Raw genomic sequence first — 12,546 nt, 5'->3', positions numbered from 1 at the left:
TCTTCTTGTGAAACCTCAACCCTATAATCTTCAGGGAAGGAAAGTGCGGCAATAAATGCATTTCACAAATCAGAAGAGAGACACAAGGCATCATACACAGAAAGCATAGCTGGTATTTTCTTCAAGTGCAAGATTACATCATACTTGACCGACACATTAGGAGTATGGTCAGTCGCATCATTCGGAGTTACATTTGGGGGATTTCTTTGTTGAGGAGATGGCCTAGGTAGTTGACGGCCTGATCTAAGCTGAACTTCAGCAACTTCGGGTGCCTCTTCTTCAGGGAAGTGAAGAGACTCCTCATCATCCTCAAAAACTCCGATGGGGAAAGCAGCATATTCTTCGACAGGGTTGACCTCGCGCTTCTTTATATTTTGGTAGAAGCGCGGGCCTTCGCCTTTTTTCATCATTCGTCGGAGAGCAAATCATCTTGAGAGTTGCTGTCGATGCTTTCCTGATCTTTGGGAACCTGATGGTCCACATTTTGGGGTGTGGATCCACCGAAGGAAAGCCTTGCCTTCATGCTGGCGCTTAGCTTGCTATTGTGGATGCCCTGAGAAAGACATATTAACATGCTCAGGTTTTGATATCATATATCGATCATAAGTTGGGCACATTTTTGGAGTTGCACAACTCACCGGATCACTTTGAAAAGTGGCGACATTTGATGTAGCCATTTTCTTTCCATTTGTCATGCTTTTGAGTAGATCGGCATCTATGGTGCCTTCATCTATGAGCTTTTGTATCATGTTTTTTACCATGAAACAATCTTTGAGCGTATGACCCAAGATGCGATGAAAGTGACAGAAATTTGGCTCATTGAATTTAGAAGCTTCTTCCGGCCTTTTTGGTTTGGGGAGCTCGATGAGTTTCAACTCCCGTAGGCCCATGAAGAGATCCCCCACTTCTTCATCAGGGAAAGAGTACTTCTGATTTTGACGCTCGCAAAGAGTTGGCCTTCTAGGTGCTAGTGCACCCCCTTTGCTTGGTAATCTTGTGGCGGTGCCCCCAGTTTGGAACTTTTGAGGACCCACCGTTGCCTCCATGGCCAGCATTTGCTTCGGCTTGGAAGATGTGGGCTTATCTCGTGGGTTATTTTTGTCCAATGGTGCCTTGTTGAATGTCCTCGGTGGATGAGACATGTGATGCATATGATTCTCTATGTCTGTGGCCTTTGAGGACAACTCTTTGAAAGTTATTGGCCTTACACCCTGCAGGTGAATGGTCATGTCCGGGCTCAAGTTATTCATACACATACGAACTGCTTCTGGTTCGGTGATTGGCTGTGGGCAGTGGAGGCTTAAATTCCTCCACCTGTTGATGAAATCCACAGCTTTCTCATTTGGCCTTTGTAAGGTTTGAGTCAGCTCAGTTATTCCCACCGTCCTTTGAGTGCTATAAAAGCACTCTAGGAAGGTGTCTTGCATTTGTTCCCATGTACGGATGGAGCCAGGTGCCAACTTGCTATACCATGTGAAAGCTGGACCTGATAATGTTTGTACAAATTGACGGAGGAGGTGAGCTCCATTGTGGGCTGTATCTTGACATGCAGCAAGGAAATGGGCCACATGTTCATGTGGCGATCCGGTCCCATTAAATTTACTAAATTGTGGTTGGCGATAGTTGTTCGGAAATGGTACCATGTCCACCTCCGGCGGATATGGTTTCACATACCCCGGACGCATGGAATAATGCGTTTGCATATATTGAGCCTTTACGCCTTCCGAAATCATCCTTTGTATGGCTTCGAGTGTGATTTCAGGTTGGTGATGGGGACCATTATGACTGGTCGAAGCATTCACATCATTTGTACGATTTCTGGTGTTGGCCACCTGCTCGCGGAGCATGGCCAACTCTTCTTCTTTCTGTTATAAGGTAGCCATCATTTGGTTCATCTGCTCTTCAACGGATTGACCTTGATTTGTGGCAAGCACTTGTTCAGCACTGCTAGGCTCACTCTCACTATGCAAAGATGGTGAGCCATTCCCGCTTGAGGCTTGTGGATCTTCACCATTTAATGGGTTTAGATCAGCCGAGCCTGTAGTGTCCAATAATTCATTTTCAAAGTTAGAATGATCATCAAATAGGGGGTTATAAGACCCTACATAGATCGTATTATTTCTTGAATTACTAGAGCTTGTTAAGCTTCGAGTCACCGGACGATGACCCACCAGAATTTGTTTGCGAGGCTTCTTTCTTTTGAAGTGTGTAGAAGCGGAAGAAGTATCACTCATGTTGTAGGCTGCTTCCTCAACACTCACCGGCATTGAAGAGAATACCTCAAAACGGTTGCTTGAGGCTCTTTTATGAGGAGACCAGTAAGCGAGTGTTGTTGTATCTTCCACTCTTGGAGTGCCTACTTTTATTTCTCCTTGGGAGCCACCAGCATGGCTTGATGACGCATTCCCTCGTACCCAACTAGACGTGGAGTCAGTTGGTATTGCCATCTCCCTTTGCTTTAAGCTGGCACGTCTCGCACATACATTAGCAGCCTGCTTTGCATATCTCCCTTGCTTCGAATTCTTTTTTACGAACTCTTGATGCTTGGGTAGTTTGGCCAAAATTTCGGCGTGTCACATGATTTCACCCTCAATATTATTTGAGGATGTGGATGCTCCAGGCAACAAGCTCCTTAGGTCCTGGCATATGGTCCTTTCAATGGAAGCCTGAAAAGCTTGCCTCACAGCATTTTGGATCCTACGATATTCCCTGCTTTGTTGAGCCAAAATTGAATCACAAACATAAGCACGTTGTGCATTAGTCATAGAGTCAATTGCAATGTTGAAGTTGGCCCATGCTTGAAGGATTTTGCATTGCCATCGGCGGTGTCGCTTTGGAGACACAGAATCTTGTACAGAAGGCCATGACAGTGCCACCTCTGATGATATAGGATTAGAGAGTGTCGCAGTAGGATCAACATGTCCCCTCTTTATATCATTGAGGGAGAGGTGAATCCCTTGCGACCAAAGCTCACGCTTGGGCAGATCATCGCTGGGATTATAGACCAACGTGGGGATAAACTCAGGAGCTTCAGCCCGAAGATGGCTTTTTGTAGATGAATCACTTTCAGTGGACGACATACTATATTCTGTTGCCACAGCCTTTCCTTTGTTGGAAGGATGCGGGTGATCCATCTCTCCCACCGCTACAACCCTTTCTTTGCTACAGGGCTGCGGATGTTGAGGTTGATCCCGCAGCACTATCCCCCTATTTGGAGGTGGGAAAGCTGTTGTCGATACATTCTTTGTCGGAGGTGCCCCTAGTATGCTTGGGGCAGGTTTGGAGGAACCAGCCCCCAACTTATCATGAGTAATTGAAGGTGGCATTTCCCGTTTTGTCTTTGGAGTCGATGAAGAGGACATCATTGGTGGCGTTGACTTGATTGGCAATGCCCTTTCGGCACGGATAGGCCACTCCCCAAGCGTGGCGGGGCGGAACTTTGGCGCCATCTTGGAACTAGGGGACTTCATGCTCTTGGGCTTGGATGAGCCAGGAGCAACCGCATTGGAGGATGTGGCCTTGCGCACATTGGAAGCGCACTCATCGGAGGCCATCATCCTTGCTTTGGCAGCAACTCTTCTTGCCCACCGCTTTGCGGCTTTGGACATGATAGGGGTGAACCCTTCCTCAGCCATGGGAAACCACTGGCAGATTCTAGATGCTGTCTTGTTTCGACGATTCCCATTGATTCCAAAGAGCTTTTGATGTGAAACCACTTGTATTGGCTTCCTTATCAAATTATCTTTCCATCCATACATGGATCATCGAAAACGGAGTCTGGATGCATCTTGGGTGACTAGTTTAAGGCAGACTGGTCCTGGATTCCGAGGCAGACTCGAACTTGAGTTGCTTTGGGCCTCCACCTCGGGGACTCGAACCGAATTAGCCTTGGGCCTCCTTCTTGACTTGGACACCCTTGCTGGCCTCCTTCCCCTCCATCCCATGCTCCAAACATGGTCATATGCATGGGTGTCATGTCCTCATCAAGAACTATATGGATTGACCGCTGAGAATCTAGAGTCGGTCACCAGCTGACCCGAGCCGAACCCCCATGAACGGGATGCCGGGGCCCCACTCAGACTAGCCCATTAACAGCTAACCGAGCACCATGATTCATCCATAGAGGAAAATCATGGCACCACTCAGCCCCTTGTTTTTATTGGAAAAAAAGCTTGAGGGAAGACGATCACAAAGACGAGCCGACCCTCAACTGGACCCCTGCTATGGGCGAGGGCTCAAGGAAAGATTGGACTCGCAAGGAGACCAAACACATGGTCGTACAATGGCAGACCCCCATAGGGGTCTAAATCAGGAAAGACCTTTTCTGACCCACCAAATCTCATGGTATACCCCTGAGGGGTCTGATTACGATGAAAGGGAATCGCCGTCCCCAGGACACGCCGTGGGCGACAAAAGAAGGCCAAGGCCCTTAGAGTCCTCCTGTTTGGAAAAGCCTCTGAAGGAGTATTCTACTCCTCTGCAGGCTCAAGGGCTACTGTCGAGGACCAATACTAGGGTACCCGAAGAGGAGGAGCTAATGGTCATCAATATTGATTCATCCGAGCAGCCAAGAGCATGACTACAGCTCCAACCGACCCCAGGTGCGCAGGCTCTGCCTCGCCTGACATTTTGGGGCAGGCTCCGCCTCGCTTGACCTCTAGGTCGGAGGATCTGTCTCTCCCAACCCTAAGGCCACGGGCTCCGCCTCGCCTGATCCTTGGGTTTGTGCTCCATCTCGCCCGACCCCTTGGGTGTGGGCTCCATCTTGCCCAACGGGGACCCATACCACTGCCAACCACTCTAGGTTCAAACGTACGAGTCTGGGTCAAAACTCTGACACCAAGGAAGAGACCGGCATGCCCCGATGTAACCCATGGCCATGATGGGCCATACCTAAGGATTCGCATCAAGAACAGTGTTGGACGTGCTAGTGCTATTCTGCTTAACCCTCGTACGAATGCTGATAAGCGTGTCAGTTCACCACGACACCCTCTGAGACAGAATGGGGTGCCATGACTGGCAGATGACGCTCGCACATGGCGCTAGTGATGAACATGACCTGGCGAACCTAGAAGCCTTCCTCTCTCTCTCTAGTTCTTCTCCTTTTCCTCCACTGTAACCCACGCTTTCTCTTGGCCTATAAATGAGAAAGCAGATCGACCAATCAAAATCCGATCGAGATCTGCACAAGAGCACGACATGAACACATGGCTGAGTAGTGATCGAGCTATCAGCACCTGATTACTCCTTCCACCAGAGACTTGGGATCATTTCCCTCTCTCGCCTGTTTGTACCCCCTACTACAAACTTTTATTGCTAGTAATACGAGCAGCAATGACAAACTAGACGTAGGGACTTTCTGCCCAAACTAGTATAAACCTTATGTCCTCTAAGCACACCATCCGAGCCAGACGCGAAATACTAGAAATTTACTCGTCAGTGGTAACTCAAAACACCAATAGTGGTAGATCGTGTGAGTGACAGAAGTTCTATATAGCCTATACTATATAGCTTTGTTGATCCTTTGTAGTCCACTTCCCATCTGTAGGCGCACATAGGACGCGGTTGCGAAGGAAAGCATCCTCTGCTGGTGTCTTTCCCAAGTAATGTCCCCAGTTGAAAAGTAGAAGACATAAGCTTACCCAAGTCAGAACTAGAGAACTTTAGTTATCCTCTTTATGCTCCTATTTATCCTAACCTTGTTGCTACCCTTAGTTAAGTTAGACCATAGTTAGTCTCACATGTTTTCCTGTAGATACGATACTTAGAATACCTCTAGGTAAAGCTATAGTGGTATCCATGCACTTGTGGATTTATCTGTGTGCATTAAAATATACCAACAAGCTTTCTGGTGCCGTTGCCGGGAAAACGGTTGCTGAATTAACTACAATCCTAGCTTAACCTTTTATCTTTTATTCTTTCTTTTACTTTTTCATTTAGCATGGATTCTAATACTATCTATCAATATGCTAAACCCACGAGCGCAAGCCTAGAGCCACCAAAATCTATAGAGCCTATCCTTACACCTGGTTATGAGTTGCGTCCATGTTTTATAAAATTGATTTAGGATAAATCCTTCTTGGGGGAAGGCGATGAAAACCCATACTCACATCTACAAGAGTTTGAGCAGATCTGTGCATGCTTGCGTATCGCAGGCATGACTGATAAAACCGTAAGATGGAAGTTGTTTCCGTTCTCTTTGATGGGAAGAGCTAAACATTGGTACAGTCAAACCGTAGGAAGTATGCCAGGAGATTGGGAAACATTATGTCTAAATTTTGTTTACGTTTCTTTCCCATCTCTAAAGTGGTTAGCCTTCGAAAAGAGGTTCTAAATTTTAGACAACAAAAAGAAGAATCTCTTGGTACATCGTGGGATCATTTTAATGAACTCATCATCACTGGCCTAGACCTTGCTATTCCAGACCCAATGCTCCTTCAATATTTTTACATGGGTCTTAGCAAGGATTCCATGGAATCCCTTGATGCAGCCTCTAGAGGAGATTTCCTTCATTTGTCTACTAGTGAAGCAAGGGCTATGCTTGATAGAATTAGTGGAAAGACTCCCTGCACTAGCATTCATAATGAACTCCCCAAGAAAGAGAAGAAAGCATCTCCCGATCAAGAAGAGGAAGTTTTAATAGCCAAATCACAATCACTTCAATCCCAAAATTTAGCTATCAATCCTGAACCACCAATACCCCAAAATCCCCCAAGAAAAGAAAGAATTCTATCTTTGGAAATCCTTGTTGAAATTAAGGATGACCTCTTTGGTGCTGATTTTAGGAGAACATTAAATTCTCATCTTCATAAGAGACCTTCGAGCGAATATAATTCAAATCCTCTTAAGAAAGGATCTCTTAGAAAGTGTCCTTATTCCCATATAGAACATTGGGAAGAATTCAAAGATGGCATTTCAAGTAATGCCATAGAAGGAGAGTTGAGCCATCTAGAAGCCATTCCTATCCTCTCCCCTTCTATGTCCACGTTAGATGTCTCATCTGAATCCATCTTTCAACCCATCCTTGACCTTGATGATCCCTCTTATGCTCTCTCTTCTAAGTCTCATGATGACCGTAGAAATTCACTAAGACAACCAAAACATAGGAATCCTAAAGGCCACAAGGATGACCAAAAAGAGCAACGACAATGGATGGAATGTATTAAGAACTTGTATGCCATTGCTAAAGAATGGATGGACAAGAACGAAACCTTATGGGTAGAATCCAAACTTGGCTTAGATCCAAACGGTGAGCTTAAATCAATCTCTTTAATAAACATGACTCATCCAAGTTTGAAGGAGGCCTTAGACGAGATCAACCCAAGAGCCACCAATCCATGGGAAATCTTGGACAATAAAATGTCCAATGAATGTCATAGGCATGGAATGATGGAGATAATGTTTCCACCTATAGACATTCATGAAGAAACACCCTTAGAGCTTGAAAAGGAAGATAACATCAATGAGCATGGAAGTTATTTCATGAACACCTCATCAAATCCATGCTCGCATAAGAAATCTCCTGAATTAATTGGTCTCCAACATTGCCACACACGAGATCTTCAACCCCTCATTCTCTTTGTTCATAAAGACTTTGAAAGGTGGTTGTAGATGCATATGTTTATCATAAATATTGCAGATCTCGTTGTGTGAATCTTGAGATAGGTACACAAATATTGATATTGGAGGGGAAACCACTTCACCAACTTGAGATAGGTACACAAAGGTTTCCCAAGGATGAGCTTTTGTCCTAAAGCAAGCACTTTCGAAAGATAACATGAGTTTTCACCTTCTGTTGTGATACCCTTGTGAAATAAGCCTAGAAAAATAATTGTGAAAATATTTCTTTGGGTATTTTTGTCACTAACCATTCTAGGTTTGAAGCAAAAAGAATGAAGGATGACAATGCTAGGTATGTCCAACCAACCATCATGCAACATTGAATCACATCCATTCAAACTTAATTTTGCCTTGCAAAATTCAAGTGTGAGGGATGAACTTCTCTGTAAAATCTTATGCAATGTTGCTAATTCATCTTGGTTGTCTACCTTTAAGCCATGCTTAATTTGCTAAATAACAATCATGCTCTTTCATCTCTATTTAAATAAATCTCTATAATGCTTTCATGCTACCTTTGTTTGCTATAGTAAGCTTAAGGTTTGAAGTATGTTCATACATCTTTTAAATTAAGCATGAAGCTTAGTTTAGGGGTGCTGATCGTACTTCTAAATGTTTTTAAATTAAGCATGGTGCTTAGGTTAAAATGCCTTTCTGAAACAAATTAGATGTGGTGTCTAGGTTGATTTTTTGAACCAAGAATATGCTATAGTAGATACTGGATATTTTGTTGGACTAACCCTATGTAGGAAACTTTTAATTCAATATTGGTAAGTCACGAGATGAATTCAAATCGGAGATGAAGCAGGACACAACTCATTCATTATAGATGTAAGAACTACATACCTCATTCAATATGGATGAAAGAATTGTAAGTACCAAAGTTCATTCAGTTTGTCTTTTACTGCAAGTTATCTTTGCCTTGAGCCATGCTTGTATAAAACATGATCTCTATACTAAAGTAATCCCAAAACCAGCTTTTCATTAGTATAGAGGGAAATTACAAAATTTTGAACAAACAACCCGTATTTTAAAATTGTATATTCCTTTGGGTATGTGTTGTCCACTAATCCTTTGTAGGCATAAAACAATGAGTGAGGCAAAAGGTCTAACAAGGTGTCAAAAGATCGAAGGGTAGAAAGATAGCATGAGAAAAGGATGAGAAAGGAAAGGTGCAATCTAGGCAACAAGAAGCTCATAACTGTGAGGCTAGCCGAACAAGAAAAACTTCAAGCAAAAAGGGAAGGACCATTACAAGTCATCTACCCTTCGTCACATGGTGTCATCACGCTCTAATGACAAAGGTAACATCCAAAGGTAAATGGTCATTGCTTAAAAAGTTTTTCCTTGATTCTAATATGCAATAAATAAAAAACAGACATGTTTGAGTTATAAATTTACTTGATCCAACCTGATTAACTCAACATGTTTAGTTCTTCAATCTTGTTCCTAGGACCACTTTCTTGATCTTATAGTTTTAACCAAATGAGCTAAAATATTACACAACCTATCTCTGGAAGGTGATAGTCATAATCATGTAAAATTCAATATATTATGTAAAGATAGACAATCCTTCCATAGGTTAAGCAACTCAATCTTTGGATTCTTTCTGCCAAAAGAATTTAAATAATCTTTTGGTTTTATCACAAATGATATAAATGAACAAAGCACATAACATCAACTTTATCTTATTTAATGTGACTAAGGTTAGAGAGGAATGCATAAATTTTTGGTTCTGTTGGTGTTTTCCCACCAACAGAGCCCATGCATTTGATCTCTACTTTGTCTTTATGAGTAGGACACACTTCAAGCAAAGTGTGGGAGAGTCATTGATTCCCCAATTTCTACAAGTGAAGGTTCTGAACCTACTAAACCAAAATCAAAATTCAAAACCAAGACGGGTTTGGTGGAAAAAGATGGCATCACCATTAGAGGCACCACTACAAGAATCCTCATCTTCAGAGCGAACCAAGGTACTTGATCAATGAACTTCACAAGAAGAAGTTTAGTTCAAAGGACTTAAAACACCAAACCTTCACCGAAAGAGCTAGCTTGGGGGAGAAGCACTCCTATGTATCCAGGTAAGTATGCTTTCCCATTGTTCTAGTTTTAGTTTCTTTTAAATAGTTAAGAAAATGGTGAATGAAAAACAAAATAAAAAGTTATCTATATAATAAATATATATAGTTATAGTAATAATGTGTGATTTAGTAAAATTGAAAATAAAATAAAAAGTGTGTCTAGTTTGGTTTAATTTATTTTTAAGAGTTGAATAAAATAAAGAGGACTTAGAATAATCTCTTAAATGGAAATGATGAATAGTTACGCTGTTGTAATTCCTTTCAAGTACCTAGTTTTTAGCCTTGAATTCTTCTAAGTTTTGGATATGACTGATTTGATATAAGGATTTACTCTGAACTTGAAACTCGTGGGTAGCATATGCTTGATCTAAGTCTAGGTAATTGACAAATATGATATGAGAAGGTCTAAGCTGATGTTTATCTTGTTCCAAGTGACACTAAAGTTTTGGAGATTTATCTTTAGAAAAACACAAAAATGCTATATGATAAGTTCATGTATGACAAAGCTTGAATTCCTATCAGAGCCATACATGTTATTTAGGTTAGAAAAAACTCCACATATATGTTACTTGCTTTTGCATTGAGTTTTGTCAAGCTTTGTTGACCCTCATGAGAGGTTTGTCATGCTCTTAAAATCAAGATCACGTACACACCACATATACCTACTGCTCCTACACTGGGAGTACACAAAACATGTCTTCTATCTAGATCCACCAAAAAAATATTTTACTCCTACACTGGGAGTGAACACAAAACATGCTTGATAGGTTTTTCATCCACCAAATAAATGCTTCAAGTTCTTGTTGCTATCTCTTAAGGTTTTGTTGCAGAAAAGAGACATGGGGCTATGCAAAGGTTATTCATAAAAAAGAGATGAGAAAAAATAGACAAGTGTTCGAGATATTTAAAACAATGGGTACTCAGATGCCTGCCTGAAAAAGAAAAGATGAATAAGATAGCCCCATGTTCTCTAGTAAATGTTTTCAAGTTTCAAAGGAGAAATATGTTTTCAAGGAGTAAAGTAGAATTAGGTTAGCCACCATATATATCCACCAAATATTCCACACACATGCACATCTTGATTTGATTGTATGACTCAACTCTCTTTGGATCCGTTGTTTGACTTTACAATATATGCATTGCAAGTATGCTCTAGCTTTCTGCCTACCTATGAACTCCACGTAAGCCTTAGTGGTAGGAAGAAAAATGCATAACATCTTTATTGCCTTGGTGAGGATCCACAAATACCACATATAATGAGAGACTTGAGAGTGTCATACAATGGAATCTCTGAGTTTTATTTTAAAAACTTATAAAAACTCTAGAACAATGGTGAAGCAAAGAACTTGAGACATAGTGCTTGACTTGATCATTCTGTCTTTTAATTGCTCAAGACCCAAGTGAAGGTTAAGAAGCCCCATGGTTGAAGGTAATATGGGTAAGTTTGAAAGTTAGATCACTTTATTCTATTCTAGAGGAGAATTTTTTATTGAACGCATGTGTACTTTTAATGCATGAAAATATTGTAGCAACTCCTGATCCATTGCTGAGTTTAGCTTTGCATAGGGACAGGCAAAGGTTAAGCTTGGGAGAAATTATTAACGGTCAATAACTTCAATTATAAGCCATCAACATACAAACATAGGTATAGGGGTTTAAACTAATAAATTCTATAAGTTTTGGTGAATCTATGTTTTTAGAAGGGTTTATCTAGAAAACCGCCAAGGGGACCTATTCATCAAAGGAAATCACGTAATTCCATAGCAAAACTGATATGGGAAGACTCTAGAAGACTCCAAAAGGCTCTCCACCGAAGTGGAGCCCGAGACACTAACATGTGGGGTCGGGCAGCCATCCGCCAGTCAGCCCCTCGTTGCTAAGTTAGTTCCCCACCACCTCTTGCGTTGCATCTACGTTGTCCTTTAAGTTGGTTTGATCCCAGGGCTCATGTTGGACGCTCTGGGCTATATACCAGCCCCTGCCACCCTCCCTTGAGCCATCCTAAAACCCTAATTCATATTCTCCTCGTCAGGATCAGAGCCAGCTATCAAGAGAAGATTAGTCCTCTATAGGATCTAGTCTTATGAATAGAAATAGTGAGATAGAGTGAGGAAAGAGTTTGGAGAAGGTGTCGGCCTATCGGTGCTCTCTCTACGGCTTGTACCTTGGTGGATCTAAATTCTACTTGAGCTTGCCTTTGAGATATCTCTAGTAATCAACTTCTAATTCGAGTAAGCATCTTGTTCATATTGTTCATCAGGATCACTACTCTTTTGAGTGCTTTATTCCTATTCTAGAGAAAGTAGAGTATTAATCATAAGTGTAAGCGTGGTGCTTAGACTTGGGTTAATTGTGGATGCACCCTGCATTCCAGAAGGTGGTGGATCACATGAGTGACATAAGTTCTATATAGCCTGTACTATATAGCTTCGTTGATCCTTTGTAATCCACCTCTCATCTGTAGGCGCGCGTAGGATGTGGTTACGAAGGAAAGCATCCTCTACTGGTGTCTTTCCCTAATAATGTCCCTAGTTGAATAGTAGAACACATAAGCTTACCCAAGTCAGAACTAGAGAACTTTAGTTATCCTCTTTACGGTCATATTTATCCTAACCTTATTGCTACCCTTAGTTAAGTTAGACCATAGTTAGTCTCACACGTCTCCCTATGAATATGATACTTGGAATATCTCCGGATGAAAGCTACAGCGGTATCTATGCACTTGCGAATTTATCTATGCGCATTAAAATATACCAATAGAAGCCCCTTCATAAAGAGTTGTTGGCTCCTTTACCTCACTAGTTTTGGGGCGACCGGACGCGTCGATCGGTATGACCGGACACGTGGC

The 12,546-nt window shown here is 42.1% G+C and overlaps 1 pseudogene; it reads right to left on the bottom strand.

The window, feature by feature from the left end:
* Positions 1–406: 406 nt before the first annotated feature.
* LOC136465221 (uncharacterized) lies at positions 407–2,447 on the bottom strand (annotated as a pseudogene).
* Between the last annotated feature and the right edge of the window lie 10,099 nt (positions 2,448–12,546).

Source organism: Miscanthus floridulus, chromosome 7 (genome assembly GCF_019320115.1).
Source record: "Miscanthus floridulus cultivar M001 chromosome 7, ASM1932011v1, whole genome shotgun sequence".
Taxonomy (NCBI): domain Eukaryota; kingdom Viridiplantae; phylum Streptophyta; class Magnoliopsida; order Poales; family Poaceae; genus Miscanthus; species Miscanthus floridulus.
This window is presented reverse-complemented; position numbering and strand designations above follow the sequence as displayed.